Source organism: Peromyscus maniculatus, chromosome 1 (assembly GCF_049852395.1).
Source record: "Peromyscus maniculatus bairdii isolate BWxNUB_F1_BW_parent chromosome 1, HU_Pman_BW_mat_3.1, whole genome shotgun sequence".
NCBI classification, from domain to species: Eukaryota; Metazoa; Chordata; class Mammalia; order Rodentia; family Cricetidae; genus Peromyscus; species Peromyscus maniculatus.
This window is the reverse complement of record NC_134852.1, coordinates 146,059,192-146,078,724: the sequence shown is the minus strand read 5'-3', so window position 1 is coordinate 146,078,724 and position 19,533 is coordinate 146,059,192. Positions and strand designations below refer to the sequence as shown.

The 19,533-nt window shown below is 48.1% G+C and overlaps 1 protein-coding gene across 4 annotated transcripts in view; it reads right to left on the bottom strand.

The window, feature by feature from the left end:
* Nucleotides 1-19,533, bottom strand: part of Ptpre (protein tyrosine phosphatase receptor type E) — a 149,891-nt gene that overhangs the window by 73,927 nt on the left and 56,431 nt on the right. For 2 of the 4 annotated variants that reach the window (XM_006987566.4, XM_042285278.2), the window contains exon 2: nt 11,554-11,576. The gene's annotated coding sequence lies outside the window, so the exon portion shown is untranslated. Of the gene's footprint in view, nt 1-6,861; nt 6,981-11,553; nt 11,577-19,533 lie in introns of those variants that run through there. The other 2 variants (XM_042285282.2, XM_076554404.1) reach the window with 2 other exon arrangements.

Sequence of the window (19,533 nt, the reverse complement as noted above, 5' to 3'; positions counted from 1 at the left end):
ACCAAGCCAAACCGATTAGGACGGGCCTGCGGGGAAAACAGAGGAAGAGAAAAAAGCTTTTTTTTCAGTGCTCTTTGATGGAGTGACCTGGCATTTGATGCGTCTGGCTTGTTCACGGCGAGGGTTGCCCTCGGCTAGGTACAGAATGCCCTCTCCTCATGCCAATCTGCCTGTTTGTTCACACCGTCACAGATTAGTTTTCAAGCTTCCTCAGATCTGCTAGGCGCTGGGCGAGTCCTGGGGACTCAAAGACAATGAGTTCATTCACCAGTGACGGCCCTCACCCTCATGTCACAGTCAGACGGGATAAAATAGATGGTCCTGTGCTCTGAGCAATGATCCGACCAAGCATGATTTCAAGATATGAGTCACATATTAGAGAAAATGTGGATTAAGTAGGAAGCAGGAAATAGGAAAATAAGCATTTCCTTCAGCTAGACTGATGGGTCTGTGTCAGTGAGCCAGTCTCCTGGGTTTTTCTTCCCCCTCCCTGTATTTCATTCTCTTTCAGCAAAGACCTCAAAGCAGACCTTGGCCTGTTGGCCCAAGAACTCCAGACAACCAGAGCCACTATCTACGACTCTTGATAAGATTCTGTCTTTCACCGAATCTGGGTTGGAACTGGCAGGTTGTTCATCCAACTAAGATAAAAAACGTATCTTCAGGATGTAGCTCTATGCATGGCAGGCACATTCAGGAAGTGTGCTGAGCTCAACAAACCTCATTTCTCATCTCAAAGAAGTCTAGGAGGTTAGCACACTAGGGAGAAAATGGAGGCTCCTGTCCACATCGCTATTAAAGATATAAAAATGGAGGGATGACTCTGGGACCCCGGGGTTTGGGTTGTGGATGAGGACCCTCTGTCAGTTCTGCTTGATGTCCTGACCATCTTCTACAGATCCAGATTCAGTTGTTGTCCCATGGATCCTAGGTTTTTGAGAATGGCCTTAGGCTTCCGACTCAGAGGTGGCTTTTTTGCTTTGTTTTGTTTTGTTTTTCGAGACAGGGTTCCTCTGTGTAGCTTTGGAGCCTGTCCTGGAACTCACTCTGTAGACCAGGCTGGCCTCAAACTCACAGAGATCAGCCTGCCTCTGCCTCCCAAGTGCTGGGATTAAAGGCATGCACTACCACAACCACCACCCAGCCCAACTCAGAGTTTGATTCTCCATTGAGGCATCTGGATTTCTGATGTGGTACTTGGGTTTTGGGTGCAGGGAGATCAGTAAGGGGAGGAAGGCTGTTGCTCCAGCTTGCTACTTGTCTCTTAGAGTGTACATGTGTCTCCTGAGCTCCAGTGAGCCTAGGGGAGCTGGGGCACAGCCACCTATCACAGGGTGTCTCCTCTGCTCAGCACTGGCATCACCTGAGTCCAGGCTCAAGATGTTGGGTTAAGAACAGATTAGTGTTTTTGGAAGGGGGGCAGGGGTGAGTGGAGAGAGGAGCTCAGTAGTAGAACTCTTGGGTAGGCTATGTTAGGCACCAAATAAACAAAGAGTAAATCATTTTCAAAGCAGGACCCCCTCGGCTGCTCCATTGTAGATTGTTTCTCCTGAAGTACAGCTATAGCATCTTTTCAATTGTTTTATTAATAGCATTTACTTTGGTCTTCTTACAAATATTTAGCATGTGCACATGTCCATGAGCATGTATATGTGCTTGTGTGTATGTGGTGTGTGTGTGTGTGTGTGTGTGTGTGTGTGTGTGTGTGTGTGTGTAGGTCAGAGGGCAAATAAGTTGAAGGAGCTGGTTCCCTCCTTCAATCATGTGGGATCTAACTCCCTTCATCACACTTTGAGGCAATCGCCTTTATCTGTTGACTCATCTCCCTGGCCCTCATTCCTGTAGCTGCTGCCGTTTCTTCAGGACCTATCCCATCTAGCAGGTCACTTGTCCTCCTCATGTTCTCGCTGCCTCTTTGAGCCCTTTGGTGGTGGTGTGTATCAACCTCATCCTCATGGATTCTCAAGTCCATCGGTGTCATGCTAAAATGTGATGCTGGGGTCTCACTGAGTTGGGTGTAGGGACAAGCTGTGACTCCTCATCCAGCAGGCTCCCTGCTCCCTGCTCAGGCCAGGAAGGAGAGTCCTCTCATGGAGCCAGGTTGCTCCACACTAGGGTTCCTCCTGTAGGAGTGGCATCAGGAGAGAGTTGGGCCAGAGAGGAGACCAAAGAGAAAAGGAGCAGCTCTGGGGGAATCTGTACTGCTGGTGCTGATTCTGATGAGCAGAAAGAAGCCTCAGAGAGTGACTAATAGACAGGGAGGAAGCCCTCCAAACATGGGGAAATTGATGCTCCAGCCAGGCTTCCTATTAGGGAAGTCACCACGAGGCTTTCCAAGGGTCTAGATTAATAGTAAAAACCCCTGAAAACTGCTCTTCAAGTTACACAGCTTTTGAAAACGCTGTGATAAAAGAAACAGTTTGGATGTTTAAGAGGTAGTCTCCTCTCTGGGGAGCATTGCAGTCACAGAACTGTCATTTCCTGGGGCAGGTTAAATGCCATCCCTTCAGGGACATAACTGTGTCCCTTTGTCGCCACAGCTGAGCACCACATTGCTCAGTTGATATCAAAAATAATGTTTTAAAGGAAACATGACTTAATACTCAGCTCAACAGGAGGAAAACACACGGCCACGGACAGTGAATCACTCATTAAAAATTAAATCAATCCGCCCACAACAGGAAACAGCATAAGAGAATGTCAGCGCTGGCTTCATGTTGGGAGGAAGCCAAAATAGGTTTGTGAACTAGAAATTCCTGGGACTGATGGTGTGTGTGTGTGGGGGGGGGAACCTCTAACATCTCAATATGCATTTTCCAGTCTGACCTCTGCCCAACTCCCCAAGTGTGTGTGTTGGGGGTGGTCAATACTGGGGTGTTCATGGTTTCTAAGCATCTTAACCGGCCTTTGCAGTAAACCACACACACAAGTGAAACGAACCACCTTGTGGCTTCTAGAACGATCTGTAGAGTGGATCTCAGGACCGTGGGGGGCCACCCTCTTCTTCTGCATTTCTGGGCCTGAAACCCAGACTCTCCTGCACACTAGGCAAATGCTTGGCCACCGAGCTACAGCTGGGGTCCACTTTATAAAGTCAAAGCCCACAGAACCCCAGCATTTGTCTTCTCTTCCTACCCATGAGCGGCAGAACGGGAAGAAAACTGACTGCTTTTTAAATAAAACTTCACATCATTTTTTTTTTTTAAGCAGACAGAAAGCAAATAGAAGTGAGCCGAGCAGGGCTGCAGAATGGCTGTTGTCAAAACAGAGATTATCATCGTGAAGATAATCATTTACAAACCCATCCCGTTAGGGAAGGGGACCGACAGCAGGATCCACAGTCACGGTTGACAGACAACTGTCAGTCACGGTCTGTGGAGGACCTCTGCCATCAGCTCAAATCCAGCTATCACAGAATGTTGTCTTAAAGAGACCTTTGTAAAAATCTTTACATAGTCCTTCATAGTTTAGACAAGGAAGTTGTAACTCCGGGCGTGTGTGTGTGTGTGTGTGTGTGTGTGTGTGTGTGTGTGTGTGTGTGTGTGTGTGAAGGAACAAGTCCAAGTCATTTGGCTTTTTTGAACAAGGCTATCAAATTACCAGGTTACTGGTCTCCACTGGCTTACCGTCTGTCTTTATCCAAGTCTCCTCTAAGCTCCTGCACAAAATACACACTTGCTCTTGCTGGAGCAAGGCCTCAGACACTAGCCTTGCAAACTAAATCAGATCTAGCACCTAACACTTTTTTTTTTTTAGTGTGTGTGTATGTGAGCATGTGTATGCTGTAGGTGTGTGAGGGTATGGGTGGAAGCCAGAAGCTGATGGTGTCAGTGTCTCTCTCAATCACCCTCCACCTTATGTTTTTGATACCGAGTCTCTCACTGAGCCTGGGGCTCACTGATTTGTCCAGACTGGCTAGCCAGTGAGGCCCAGGAATTCTCTTGTCTCTGCCTCCCTAGTGCTCCGATTATAGGTGTGTGCCACAGTGCCCAGATGTTTATGTGAGCATCAAGGATACCAAGGCAGGTCTTCATGCCTGCATGGCAGGCCCTGACCGACTAAGTCGTCTCCCCAGCCTCCACAGCACTTGTTCTTTTAAAAACCATATCCAGCTACGAGTCTGCAGGAGACACTGATAAACATTCGGTGAGGGAGTGGACAGGCTGTGCTGGAAGGAAACCTGGCGAGGGTGTGAAAAGAGATTAGAAAACTGAATTTGGTTAGCAGATAACAGGCGGAAATCTTTGGGAACCCTGGCCAAGATCAACTTGACGGCCATGAGGTTGTTCCAAAATACAATGACCCACCCACCAGCCACGTGCACAGCCCATAGAACGCTCTGATTTGTCGGTGTGTTCTGTGTGCTCGCCCAGCTGCAAAATTATATTTTCCAAATGGAATCCTTCCTTTCAGCGTGTATGGATGACCTTACCTTGGGTGGTGGCTGTGAGAGCTGACTGGTGTATAAGTAAGAAAGGGACTCGGCCAGTTAGAGAGACACTGGAAAGCGATTGTTGATTTTCTTTAATGGATTTCGAACAACTCTGCCAAGGTCAACCTATGGGTCTGCTATAGGAAATGGCACACAGTTCATGGTCAAGGTAGCACAAGGGCTGGGAGGCTGCTCTGTGGTTAAGAGCATGTACTGCTCTTGTGAAGTGTCTGGACAGATCCCAGCACCATGTCAGGTGTCTCCCAGCTGTCCATGGTTCCAGCTACAGGGGATGCCTCTGGGCCCCTTGGTACCTGCACTCACATGCTAATACACACACACACACACACACACACACACACACGCACACGCACACGCACACGCACACGCACACGCACACGCACGCACGCATGCACACCTCATCCACAAACTATCATGTTAGCGGATTGCTAGCCACCACAGATCTTACTGCCTGTCCTGATGACTTGCTTCTTCTCCAGCCTGCCTGGGTCTGTTTTCTCTGCATTCTCCCCCTCCCCTCTCTCTCCCTTTCTCTCCCTCTCTCCCCTCCCCGTGTGTGTGTGTTAGTTGTATGTGTGCACTAATGAAGGAGCAGAAGCCGAAGAGACCCTCTGTGGTCCTGCTGTATCACTCTCTGCCTTAGGCCCTGAGACAGTTTCTTTTTGAATGTGGAGCAGGCAGCAAGCCCCAGGGATCCTCTCGTCCCTGCCCTCCGTCGCACTGGGGTTACAGATATGTGACTGCACCTGATTTTTTACGTTATGAATGGGGGTTGGAACTCAGATCTTCAGACTTGTGCAGCAAGGGCTCTTACCCATTTAATTGGCTCTCTAGCCCCTGGTTGGGATTTTTAATCTTCAAGATGGAGGTGGCAAGGCATACCCAGATTGTTTTTCAATCATGTATGAGGCCCACAGGAGATAATAAATTTGAGCATGCTCTATAAACTGTTAAGTGTCCTATATTGGATGCACCTTATAATAGTGAAATTTGTGCTTTAAGCATAAGGCATTTAAATCATTTAGCAAAACAGGAAACAGACCAAGCCCTGCTCTCCAAATAATCCTTTCCATCAACATCAGAATGTTGTTTTTTTTAGCAGCTGCATGATACAGCAGCTTTAACAAGCACACATCTTACTATGTAGCCTAGAGTGGCCTTGAACTCACAGCAATCCTCCTGTCTCAGCCTCCCAAATGTTGGGATCACAGTCATGCGTTTCCAGGCCTCACTTATCCATACTATTTCTCATTGCAGACAAGCCTGTGGAGTTGTCTGGAATCAGTTTAACATTCCAGTGTCATCAACAAGCTCTTAAAAGATCACTGAGATCCCTAGCCCTCACCACAAAATAGCACAGGCCCAGTCTCTCCTCTTGCATTTGCTTATTTCTATCAAACTGTGCGGAGAACCCGTGATGTGAAGTCTCTTTGTTCCACAACCCCACCGGGATCCTTCCTCTAACATTTTAAATACCTTATATTAAACTTCACATCATATCAGGTTCTGAAAAGCCCGTTCAGATCGGCAGGTTTTGAAAAGATGGCGCCGTCTAATCTGATGCTTGAGGTCCCAACTGCCGTGGGACACTCTGTTGATAGAGACGCCGTTGAGAGGAAGCTCCCAGCCATGTTTCTGTCCTTGTACTTGGCACCCGACCTTCTTCCTAATTCAGAGGTCCAGTGGGTCTGGGAAATCTCCCTGTGACTCAGACCCACAATGGGACTCACATTTCTTGTCTACCCGCCCCCCCCCCTGCATTGTGAATGATGCCACTTCTCTCCCCAGGCAGCTGGCACTGCTCTGCTGTTGCTCTCACCATCTGCTCCTACCGTTTGAGCTCTACAGTCAGGAAAACCTCACAGGACATGGGGCGGGGGGGGGGGGGGGGGGGGGGGTTTGGCTTCTGGCACCCATGCCCTGCTTCACGAACCTCCTCCTCCTCCTCCTTTCTCACTGTGTCACTTTTAATTAAAGTGCCATTTCCCAAACCCCAAAGGACGATCAAGAGGGTAGTCTTGATGATTAAAAAAAAAAATGCCTAGTTGATAATAGGTGGAAACAGTTCAGGTCACTAGAAAGAATAACTTCACCTTTGATTCCTGGTGATCTGATGGCCCTCCAAACCGGTTTCCTCCAGGCCCGAACAGACAGTGGCTCCCTGCTGGGCCCTGGGCATGGATGGCCACAGCTGGGCCTAGTGCAGGGCCAAACCGGCTCTGGGACAAACTCAGATTTCCCGCACAGGGCTGGACAAAGCTAACAGAGGTGCTTGCCAATGTTTGTTTCTCGAAAGCCTTAGCAGTATTCTTTAACCCACATTTTGGGTACTTTGGAAATTATATGATACGCAAGCATGCCAGAAACCCAAAATGACAAGGAAGGCTCCCCTCGGGTTCCCTCTTTACCTCTTGTCCAACTGGGATGATGCATGGCAGCCATCCTGGCCTTGGGGAATCCATGTTTCTCTGTTAGCTGAAATGGATTTTGAGATGAATGTCAGGGTCTGCCGCAGGCGCGGTGACGAGACAGGAGTTTATATGGAAAACCCAGGTTCCTTTTTCCCTCCAAGTGGAAAGGGTGACTGATGGGGATTGCCTGCCTCTGTGTGTGACAATAGACTTCCTACCAGACGCCTCTGGGAAGCACTTCTAGAAAAAAGGTGGAAGCTCTCTAGGGAATGGGACTGGAAGGCCATGAGTCACCCTCAGTTCCCAGAGTGCACGCTAGACCTTCACCGGCTTCCAGGGGTCAGCCGTGGAAGGAACCTCTTGTTGCTTCCAGAAGCTCTACTAATCTGAAAGGAAGCTCAGGGAGCCGGGAACTGACAGAAAACCCAAGTGCACGCAAAGGGCTCCCATCAGACCCGTGCCACACGCCTTACAGAGCTGCACCTCTTCCTGCTCTCGGCACACTTACTCTTGCTCCTTCCTGTTATTCCAAAGGCCAGCTCAGGGCATGCAGCTCCTGCTCTGCCCACTCACGTCACTCTGGACTTCCACCTAAGGGCACCCCACCTCAAAGACCAGGGCCAGGAACTATTCTTTGAAAAATCTCAGATTATTGCCCTGCTGTCATGGCCATTCACACCAACACCAAAGAGCATTGACTCAGAGGAGAAAACTCAACATGCTTTGTAAGTGCGAGGGGAGGAGGCAGAAGTCGTTAAGGGCGAGCTGATGAAGGCCCAGCTGCTGTTTGATACTATTGCTTTTGTCCAGTTTTATCCCTTTGATATTTCCATGAGTCAAGGTGAAACCGTCACTTTACAGAATCATTTGCTTTTACTTGGTTGTGGCCACTGTTAGGTTTTAAAATAGAGACGCTCCTTGGGTCTGGAGAATGTACTTAAACCTTAATCATTTGTCTTCCACAAATTCTTAGCGCTCACACTCCATTTCACTAGATTCTAGGCCACAGGAACCCGTTCAGATACAGACATGATCCAAATGAAAGACCCTTGGTCATGGAGAATTGCTTCCACAGGTCTATTGTTTTGTCTTTTGTGTGTGAGCCCATATGTGTGTACCTGTTCATGTGTGTGCATGTGCATGGGTCTGAGCCTATGTAGAGGCCAGAGGTCTACATCAGGCATCTTCCTTTATTGTGCTCCACCTTATGTTTGAGACAGGATCTCTCACTGAACCTGGAGCTCACTGCTCTGCCTGGGGCAGCCGGCCAGTGACTCCCAGGTATTGGCTTGTCTCTGCCTTGCCAGGGCTGGGATTACAAGTGTGGACCTCCACTCCCAGCTTTTTATATGCTTGTTGAGACTGAACTCAACCCTTCACACTTACATAGCAGGCATTTTGTTAAGTTTATTGTTAACTGCAAAATGAAAAGGGGTAGCCCTTGCTGAAAAGGCTCCTCCTAACCCAATACAAAAGAGAAAAACTTTGACTCTTTTGAAAGCCAATATAATATAAGTTTGTTTTTTTTTAAATGGAAAGTCAAGGGTGATTCCAGTAAAGTGAAGTCCTTTTGGCAAACAGCATGGTGCCTAAACATACTGAGGCCCAATTCTATACTTCTTTAGAAGTTGCAAACAGCCCCCTTGATTCTGTAATGATGTTAACATTACAGCGCAGCAGTGGTCACAGTAGTCGGTGTTTGTGAATTTTGCTGGGGGCATATCTTGCTTAAATATCTCCATCCTCCTGGGAAAGCTGAGCAGAAGAAATGAGGTACATTTCAGCTGGTGTGTTCATTCTGATAGGGCTGACAGCCTGGCTTCTCTGCGGCCATCCCACAAAGCATGGGCGAGGGCTTGTGACAGTCCCCAACCCCAGGGAGCTTACCTGCACTGCCTAATCAGACTGTCCAAAGTTCCAAGTCACTCAAACGCCAGTTTCGGATGCCAGAAGTCAGAAATAATTCTTTGACTATTCACCGAAGCTTTGTGCCCAGTCGCAAATGTTTGCCAAGAAAAACAAAATGGGCCAGAGAATCTTGTCTACAGCCCAGGAGGCAAATTTCTAATGAAGACAGAATAGATTACCTTGTCCCCTCCTCACATACTGATTCTCCAAGTCAAGAAGAAAGATTCTTGAAGCCAAAAGCAAATTTACTTATTTATTTGGTGTGTGTGTGTGTGTGTGTGTGTGTGTGTGTGTGTGTGTGACCATGAATGTCAGTGCATCAGCCTTTGCTGGCAAGTGTGAAGACCGAAGGCTGACACTGGGATGTCTTCCTTAATCACTTACTTTTTGAATCAAGGTCCTCTCACTGAACCTGGAGCTTGACATTATTCTGTTACACTAGCTGGTCAACCAGCCCTCAGGATTCTCCTGTCCCCGCCCACCCCCAGCACTGCAGTCTCAGGCACCCACCTCTTTCCTGTAGGTGCTGGGAGTTGGAACTCATGTCCTCAAACATGTGCAGAAAGCGCTTTACCACAGAGCCATCTCCCAGCCCCATATTCTTAAAGCTGGGCACTGAGTGGCCCGACTCAGGACACAGAGGCAAAGGTCAAGGCCAAGAAGACTGGAGCTGTTGCCCGGATGTGCTGATCCACATTGGAAACACAGACACACAGGACGTCACTTTAGCATTGCTAGGCAGGACATTGGCTTCCAAACCTCTTGCTGGGTTTTAAACAGGACTGTGGGGTGGGTCTGAGGAGCCAGGCAAGCAGCTGCCGCAGTATCACTCATTCGGAGAGCTGCTGGCTCACTGATGGGCATCGGGGCAATGGACCAAGAGGCTAGGAAACCCTAGAATGGGAGGAAGGAAGGCTGACTCTGGACAAGCCAGCCCAGAGTGAAGTGCCAAGAAGCACAAAGGTCACATGCTTATAGCCAACCAGAATCTGTGTCCTGTGTGTGAGAAGATAAATCCATGGGGCCTGACCCTTGAATATTTCACTCCAGCATGGCAGGCACATTTAAAAAAATAAAAATAAAAACCTGCTGAAATCCACAGGGTCATGTTTAATGTACGTTCACACCAACATGCACAAGTCAACGCTGCTGGCTTGAGTTCCAAGACAATCAAGACAATAGAGATTGCTGATTCACAATTAAATCTTCATCCCATAAAAAATGATTTCAGCAGTGAGCCTCCCCTTTGTTCCCACTGATACCATTTACCCAAGCGGAGTTGGATGCCATTCATAATCGATGACATCTAACAGCGATGCACCAGATAACAGGACCATAAGACTCAGTAAGTACAAATGAAGGCTTCCTTCTTTCTCAGCTTGATAAATTCTTGATATCTATTGTTAGCCCACCTTACAAAAACACAGAGAAACAGCCATGGAACGAACCTGCCTTTGATAAAAGCAGGAACAACCACACCCACATCCACATTCACATTCAGATGGAGACACACCATGAAGGACCCCTTGCCTACAGAGGAGGCCAGCCACACAAATGAACCAGTCTACCAACTTGAAAATCTAGAACACAGTCAAAGTTTATTGTTGCTGTTTCTGTTTTGTTGTTCAAGACCGGGTCTCATGTAGACCAGGCTAACCTTGAACTCTAGAACTTCTTGCCTCTACCTCTCAAGACCTGGTGTTACAGGCATGTGGCAGCATGCCCCACTAGTGAAGATATTTCAAAGGAGGCTGTGCATTTAGGAAATGGAACTTTCTAGTTGATATGCTGGTGATGCCCATTAGGGCACTAAGCATTCCCTTCTCTTCTTGCAGTCATTTCAAAACTCATTGGTGGAGCATGCTCCAAATCTCAATACTCAGGAGACAGAAACAAGAGGATCCTCTGTGAATTTGAGGCCAGCCTGGTCTACATACTGAGTTCTAGGCCATCCAGACCTACAGATGGAGACCTTGTCTCAATAAAAACAAACAAGATAACAAACAAACTTCTTAGATTCCTCCTCCCCTTTCTTCTGAAAAGAGGAGCAACATTAAGTTGATTTAAATGTTTTTGAAAAAAGCTATGAAGGGGGCAATGGTAGTATAGGCCCGGAATCTCATCATTAAGGATGCCAAAGCAGAGGGATTGTGAGTTTGAGGCTAGCTCTGGCAACATAGTGAGAGCCTGTCTGAAACAAGACAAAACAAAACAGGATTTGGGCTATGATGTTTAAATATATATACAGGCATCAGAGATGTGGAATTTTGCTGTTACCTGGACCCCAAAGGTGTAAACCACAAGATCCCATGACACAGACACTTTCTTTTTTTTTTTTAACTAAAGACGCCATTCAGAAAAGCATCTTCTTAGCAGCACCCTCCACCCCACCCCCATTGGCAGCAGATCCATTTAAGAAGGAATTCCCACCCGGCAATCATGTGCCACTGTGCTCCCTAAGGGGTGTTGAATGTGTGCCACCGAGATAAGGCAAGGCCCTTGTGAAAGAAAGGGACAGAGAAAGGGAAGCACGGGGGAACTGCTCTCAACAATACGTTTCAGGACATTGAGTGGCTGAGCCAGGAGGAAAAAAAAAAAAAAAAAATAACAAGAAGTGTGATGTGAGCCACTGAGCAGGTTAAGGCACTAGCTTCACATGTCACCCTCTGACCAGATGGCCCATTTCCCAACAAGATAAGCCTTATATAACAATTAAATCCCAAGGCATGTTCAGCTAACTGATCATACATTAGAAACAATTTTAGAAAGTTATGTACTCACCAAGGGAAAATGATGGCTATAGTCTGAAAGAGAAAGAAAAGAAAAGAGCGTTAGTTACCTGGTGACGATGTTGGCTGCTCATCTGAGCCTCCCATTTCCAACAGTGCTAGTTGCCTAAACCTGTTTTTGCTTCACATTTCAGGCTCTTCTGGGGGTAATTTCTTTTTTGCTACACGCATAGGCTTCCAACACCTATGTCCTGCACCAAACCTTCCTGTGCTCCCTGGCAGCCAGTTGAGGGTGGGATGTAGCTGCCCAGGGTCTGAAGTGTTTGATGTCCAGCCCTCCAGGACCGGCACAAGTTGCTGCCCCTAGTGAGGCATGGAAAGGTCCCACCTAAAGTGGTCCCCTTATCTTCCCTGGAGATGTCCTTTCAAGTTAGAGACGGCCTTTTCACTCCACATCTGGGGGCATCTCTGTCTAGCCTGACCACTAATTAGCTCATGGGTTCTTTCCCTTAAAAAGTATTAAGATATAATTTACGTACATAGGATGTGCCCACTCCAAATGTACAGTTTAGTGGTTTTTAGTATAGTCAGAAACTTAATAACCCTCATTAAAACCTAGTGCTAGAGGCTGGAGAGATGGCTCGGTTAACAGCTTGCTGCTCTTGCAGAGGACTAAGGTTTGATTCCCAGAACCTCCACAGTTCAGTCATCTGTAACTCTACTTGCAAGGGATATGGCGCCTTCTTCTGGTCTCCTCAGGTACTGCATAAATGTGGTACAAAGACATCCATGCAAACAAAACACCCATACATGTGGAAATAAAATAACTTAAAAAAAGACTTAAAAAATCTAATATTAGATCATTTTCAACATCCAAACACACACACACACACACACACACACACACACACACACACACACACACACACACGAGCTTGTGCACACACGCGTTCACCCCATTCTCTCTCTGGCCTCCTGACAACCATTCATCAATTTTCTGTGGATTTCCCTATTCTGGGCATTTTGTAGAAATAGACTCATGCCATACATGGCCTTTTGCGACTATCTCCTTTTATTGAGAATAATGTTTCCGAATCCTGTCCATCCCATAGAATTTTCTAGTACTTCACTCCTTTTTATTAACAAGTATCTCACTCCCACATTCAGCTTATCCATCCACTGATGGACATAACTTTGTGTTTCTGTTGGTGAAGCAGGCAACCTCACATGAGGCTTATGAGATTTCCATCTGCCTGTGGATGGAGATGTGGCTGGCTTGTGACTACACACTTAAACAGTTAAAGGGTAGGATCAATTCTCAGTTGTCACTATTTTAAAATAGCTGGCTTCCTCCATGCTGCTTTCCACCAGATTGCCTGTGACGATAGTCCTGGCAAGGCTGGTTACTTTAAAAACAAATACAATAATGTCTCTGCAGTATAAATCATACCAAGTTATTATAAATTACTATATGATTACAGATTTAGAAGTTAACTTGTGAAGTAGTTTTAAAGCCACAGAAGCAAAAAAGTAATTCTGGTAACTAAGAAATTTTAAATCTGCTTAGGAAAGTCTGTACTCAATATACTCCTAATAGAACAAAGGATATCTGCCTTGGCCATTAATATGTAACATTGTACTGGGAATCTTAGCCAACGGAATAAGGCAAGGAAAAAAATTACAAGACATAGGAAAAGCCTACAGCTTATTTCTGGCATGGCATAATGTTCTATGTAGAGACTCCTAGAGAATAAGAAAGCCCCTATAGCTAATGCATGCACTTAGCTCACAGGATGCAGAGAGCAAACAAATCATCCACAGTAGTTACACAGGCTAACAAAAAGCTGTTGAGGGAGTGAGTGGGTTTTGTTGTTGTTGTTTTTGTTTTTCCCTGATACTTGGAGAAGCTGATGGTCCCAGCATCATACATTCATCTGTTAACAAACCAACAGCATACACGGTCTATTGGCAATATCCGACACCATGTGTATTGCATCATTTACTAGGGAAGGTATCTCAAATAATGAAGAGACAGCATGTTGATTCACATAAAATCACAGAGGGTTTCCAGTGTGCCAAAAGCCCCCATATAACAGAACGCCCAAGCACAAGGGAGAGGTTCTCTGAGTGCTGGTAACTGTGGATGGGTGAAGTACCTTTCTGCAGTTCATTACAAAACTTCACCCCTTCCACTCACCCTAAAATTCCCAGAGATGATGTCGGAAAGAGTGTTTGCTTGCAGTCGAGCAACGAGAAAAGCCAAAGGTGAACACTGTCTCCACATTGCCAGGGTAATTGACAGGGATGCCCAGAACCCCCTTCCAACACTCTGCTGACTCATTGCAACATGAAATAAAGCCCAGCGTTACACAGAGGCTGCTGCCGGGGAGGACTGCATCCGGAGGCAGAAGCCTGGCTCAAACCAGACAGAAACCACAAAGGAAAGAGCTCGGTTGGTGTGGAAGCAGAGGCTGTTCCGTCAACAGCTGGATAAACGACAACTCAAAACGGAGCCGTGAACTACCGTGTTTTCCTTGAGACAGAAACTCTGAATCCCCAGAACCTGCAGGCAGCACAATAGGTTGTCAGGGTTCTTGGTTTGTGGTTCACAAAAGATCGCATGACCATCAGTTTCCCTAAGGACAGAACCAGAGCAAAACCAAACCCCAGCCGGCTCTGAAGGTCATCTTTACCGACTCTATATTTCCTTTAGCCTGAGGCCTTGTGGACAGTCACCAGTACACTGCGCGAAGCCTCGCAAGAGACATTTAAAACCTGGGGGTTGGGGAGGCAGTTGATGTGGGCAGTTTGTTTAACATCCTTCCACAAACGAGAAGCTTCCTGCTCTTATCTTGAACGCCAGCTCCCTCCAAAAAGGGGAAGGAGGGAGGAGGGGGAATCTGTGCGCCTGTTCAGCTGGGTGAGTGTGTGTGTGTGTGTGTGTGTGTGTGTGTGTGTGTGTATTGAGGGGGCAGCTTCTGCTGCTTCCTCCCTCCACACCTCACAGCTATCCTATGAGGCAAAGGCGTTCCTTAAAGATGAGGACCCTGCGGCCTGCAGTATGAGAAGGTGGGGCATGGGATGCTCTCCCAGCCTGCTGCTCTCAGCTGCATCCCCTGGCTCACTTGTTCATGATTTGGGGTGGCAGCTCTGCCCTCTTAGTGAAGCTATCATTCCTCCAAGGCAGTCTTGTCTTCCCTCTCTAAGGTCCTGGTGTCCGGGGCGCAGCCTGGGAATGACATTCTCCTACAGACAACAATGATCCTGGCAGGTTTATCCCTCAAAATCCCTCCCAGTTCCAGGGAGAGCTCCTCTGGCTTCCTTAGTCCAGAAATACCTGGAAAGAGCCAGATGGGCCACATCCCTCCGCTGGGGAGGGAGAAGTCTTTGGGAGTGGTTTGAACCGGCCTGATAGAGAGGTAGAGCTGGGGTTGGTGGTGCTTTGAGTACACAACCACATCTATTCCGCTTCCATGGAAAGCCCAGCCTACCCTGGGAAAGAGGTTGATGACATCAGAAAAAGGGGAAATCCACCCTAAGGAAGGCCTGAGGGCAGGCAAGGTCAGGCCCAGGAAGAGAGCTCCCAAAGGAAGTGACTAGCAGCTAGGCTTGGGCCTGATGGTTCCCAAGATAGAAAGCCCCAGCAAGGGGAGTTACTGTGCAGCCAAGCTTCATAAGGAAGACAATCAGAGTACAGGGTTAGAAGAAGTCCACGGAACTGCTCTCGCTGAGAATAAAGTACAGTTGCTGCTGGTTAGGTGGATAGAGCTGGCCAATCTTTCTGAACTCGGACAAAAGCAAAATGCGTTTCCACACACCCACGGCCCACGCGCGTCTCAGGCATCCCTTGTGGGAGGCATTTTGCTGCCTGCAACTTTACAGGCTTTTCTTTTGAATGGGCAACATGATTTTAAAAATTGTGGGAGCGCTTACGGTTTATTTTAAAATTCTAGCAACAAGTTTTCTATATGCACCATGTCTCTTAAATGGGGACATTTTTTTATGACAGTTGAAGATGCCATAAAGCAAAAGGCACACAAAATTCTATGTGGGGAAATACCAAGGACATTGGCCTTGAACAAATCTTACTGTGCATAATCAGACCTGGCCAAGTTCCTCCATGCTGGCTGCATTCTCTCGAGATTCCAGTTTTCCCAGAAGGCGCTGGTAAATGAGTCAAGAGCACGGGGCGAGCAAGAATTGCTATCCACTGTCAGCCATAGTAACCCTCGAGCCCAATCACTATACCCACGAACTTACACAGACTGGCCAAACAGCAGGGCACTGCTAGAAACCGGCTAGGAACCAAGGCCTATCAAGAGAACCGCAGCCGTGGGGATGGCTGTGGCCCAGCCATGCCTCAGGCTTGCCTGCATTCCATCAGACAGCCACACTGCCATGCTGCCAGGGGGTGTGGAGTGATGAGAACGTGTCATGTTTCTTAAATCATCCAGGCTGCAGATTGCACTGATCTCACGCTGCCAAGTCTCACAGTTTCCCTGTTTACCTTGCAGACACCAGCAAAGCTGCTACTTTCCCATCTTCCCATGCACCGAGGAAGGGCTGGAAATAGTGGCTGAAAGAAGGGGGGGGGAGTCTCCCCCACACAAAGGAGGGTGGTAAAGACGTCACTCTGCTTACCCCACAGGTACAAGCTGTCCCCAAAGGGAGGAGAACCTTCAAAACAATGTCATCAAGGTGACGTTTTCTCAGCCATTCATTTTGTTAACTCAAGACAGACAAGCATGCTTTCTAAATATTTGACAATTTCTAGCAAGTATTCCCAGACAAGCCACCTGCCTGCTCTCCACCCAGTACATGTGACACTTCTCTAACTGCTCACTGTGGGGTGCCCTCTTTGCATAGGGAACGGTGCATATTAGGAAGCTGGGGGAGCCCTTGTTTGCAAGCACAGGCCTGGTGTTTTCCATATCGATACACCTGTCTACCGATTCTGATTGCCCTGGAGTTTAGGAGAACAGCAGTTTGGATCCGTTCTCTTCGGAGGCACAGGTGCTGCCTCAGCTCCCGAGGAATGCTAATGACTGGCCCATCTCTTGGTGCAGGGCACACATACTTCTCCCCTAGTGATGTAGCGACAGTCACTCTCATGGCTTGGACCCGTTTTGCTGTTTTCTTTTTTAGATCTCTTTGCCCCCACACCCTACCTCCAGGAGCGGCCTCCTTGCAGGGCTCCTGTGCTTGACTGGAAGTGCAGTGGTGTGAATGGCCTTGTCAAGTTCCTTGGAGAGGCATCATGACAAGAACCGCTAAAGCCACTCAGTACTCCCAGGAGGAGTCTGCTACTAGACCTGCTCTGTAGACAAGAAAACGGAGGCCTACAGATAAGAGTCACTCGCTTCAAAGAGTCCCACTCGCTTCAAAGAGCAGGGCAGTGACTCCAGAGCTGGCTTCCCAGCCTCCATGAGCTCTTCCTGGACAGAACTGGCTGTACAAGGGAGGTCCTTAGAAACAGAAAGACCCTCAGCCTGGGCTGTTGGTGCTTGTCCATGTCCCGAGCCTACCTAGAGTGATGCCGCTCCTCTGGGGATGTGCCCTTTGGTCAGAGCACACACGGCTCCATGGACCAATCCCATCACCTTACAAATCCACCATGTTTACTTCTAATAGTGCAGAGTACAGCTCTGGGTCTTGCAGGGAGACTCTGAGCATTGTGACACAGGTGTGACTCAGGAAGACAGGACCCTTGAAGCTCACTGGGTCTTTCTTAGAAGGTATATCCCCACCAACTCTGCCAGGCCACTTCCAAAGGACCCAAAGTGTAAAGGATGGAACTACCTCTAGGTGGAGACCTGCTCTTGTCTCCTCCTTGAAGGGAAGGTGAGTTCACCTTAAGACAATGCACTTCCCCTCCCCTAATTCCCAACCCTCTAGGACAGTCTCTACGAGTGGCCAGGGGGTTTGGCTAGGTCTGTGGGCCTTCCTGGGGTCAGACTCTGAAAGGTGTAACTGTTTCTCTTTCTTTCTAAGGCTGGCCAGAGCCTAAGCATGCTCCGTAACTCCCTAAGGCTTTAGACTTCCTTGGTTCTTTTCTAAAGCTCTCTCTCTGCTGTGTGGCTGCCTGCCGCCAGGTGGCTGACCTCCTGCCGCGGCTTCATCCCAAGCTGCACAGTCTGTGCTCCTTCTCTCGTCTCCATTCTCCTCCTCCCTTCCAAGCAGCTGCAAGATTTACAGCTCGCTCGCCCTGGGCTTTTCCTTTTAAAGGCCAATAAATTGTCCCCGAAGCTTCCATTGGAATCTGTTCTTTGTCCTTTAGCATCTATTGGTGTCAGTTCTCAACTTCTTTTATTCATGAGACAAAAAACCCTAAGAGGGGACCCTGATTTCCCAGGTAGTGTATGATGGCTGCTGGGACTCCCCTCAAGATTCCCAGTGACACTTCTTTCCTGACTTCTAATTCTTTAGTTGGCAGAGGAAAGGAACTTGCTCCTGCACCTCTAGACAGCATCCAAAGGACTAAAGAATGTTTCACAATTTTCAAAAACAAAACAACAACAACAACAACAACAACAACAAAACCCACCATTACACCAACTTTACAAACGATGACCCCATGTTCGCTGCCATAGTGGACAAGTGAACACTTCTCATACAGAACCCCTATGGGCCCTTGGGCTGACAGGCGGGTGGTGTGTCTTCAACCATGCAGCCGCATTGGCTATCCACCACTCACTTCCACAGCCTGTCCCTCCCCTTCCTCCCAGATTTGCGTGACACGCCCGTGAGCAAGCCTGCTTGACTGGCCACATTCTATGAAAGAGGACCTCAGCCCTGAGCAGTGGCAGGAAGACCTCTTGCTTCCTGGGTGTTAGTGCTCGTGTCTCTCTCCCCTCACCCCCTCTGCCATTTAACTGTGGCAAACGGAGCAGAGCTCTGCCATCTCCCAAGGTTGTGCGAGCCAAGGCCCTTCCCACACTGGTCTCTCCAGTGACAGATTGCAGGCTTGGGCTTTCTGCCTGATAACACCCAACATCTTTACCCCCAGGAAAAGCAACAGATACAATTTGATCTTTTCTCTGCTTTCTGCTTGTGTACTAATACAGCGGTGTGGGATAAAATGACCCCGTGACAAGCCAACATTCAGACACACTGGGGATCAGCCACCTGAAGCGAGCTTCCCTCAGCTTGCCACGGTGGACACGTGTACATGGAGAGGTGCTTCATAAAGGACTCCCCGAGTCAGGCTTCTCCTAGGGAAACTGGTGAGATGGTGCTTGGTCCAGGAGAGCCATCCCTGGCCTCTGCTCCCCTAACAACCTTGGAAACGGTTCTCATGTTAAGGAGTTTCTCTAAAACCATGCCAGAGACTGGGTTGGATGGATCTACAGCAGAGCACAAACAGCCCCCCTATCCCGTGACCACCCCAAACAAAACTGAATGTCTTCCTGAAGTGATGGATTGGTGCAGATAAAAAGGGTAAAATGTGTGGGTCCTTATCAGAATCTGGACCCGCCTCCCTAGGGAGAGAAGATGCCAGGGTGATCTCCTCTAGAGGCCCCCACTCACAGGAAAGACGTAAACACCTCCCGAACGTATCAAGGTATCTGGAGTTCCTCATGCTGCGCCCTATCGCATGAACCTGCCAGATTGCTCTCTCCTGACCCCCTCTTTTTGATCTCTCCAGTGTCCTCCAGACTTCTTGGATCCCCCACTCCCGGCACTATTATCTCTTTAACTCTCTCACCTCTCTGTCTGTGGTTTCATTTCCCAGCAGCACCTCCCTAACTGCGGCTCACCAAGGGTGGTGAAGAATGAGAATGTCCCCCTCTGTCACCATAGCAGCCGCCCTGTGCTGTGTGTGTGTGTGTGTGTGTGTGTGTGTGTGTGTGTGTGTGTGTGTGTGTGTATGTAGGGTTGTGATCCACACTTTACAGGTGACAGAAATGAGAGGCAGCCATTCGCTGACACAGAAGTCTCAGGTGGTTTGGGGATCTCTGAAGAGAAACTACAACACTTAGGATCTCTTTAGTGTCTAAACATTTCTGAGTGCTCAGAGCGTCCTGAAGGGTGA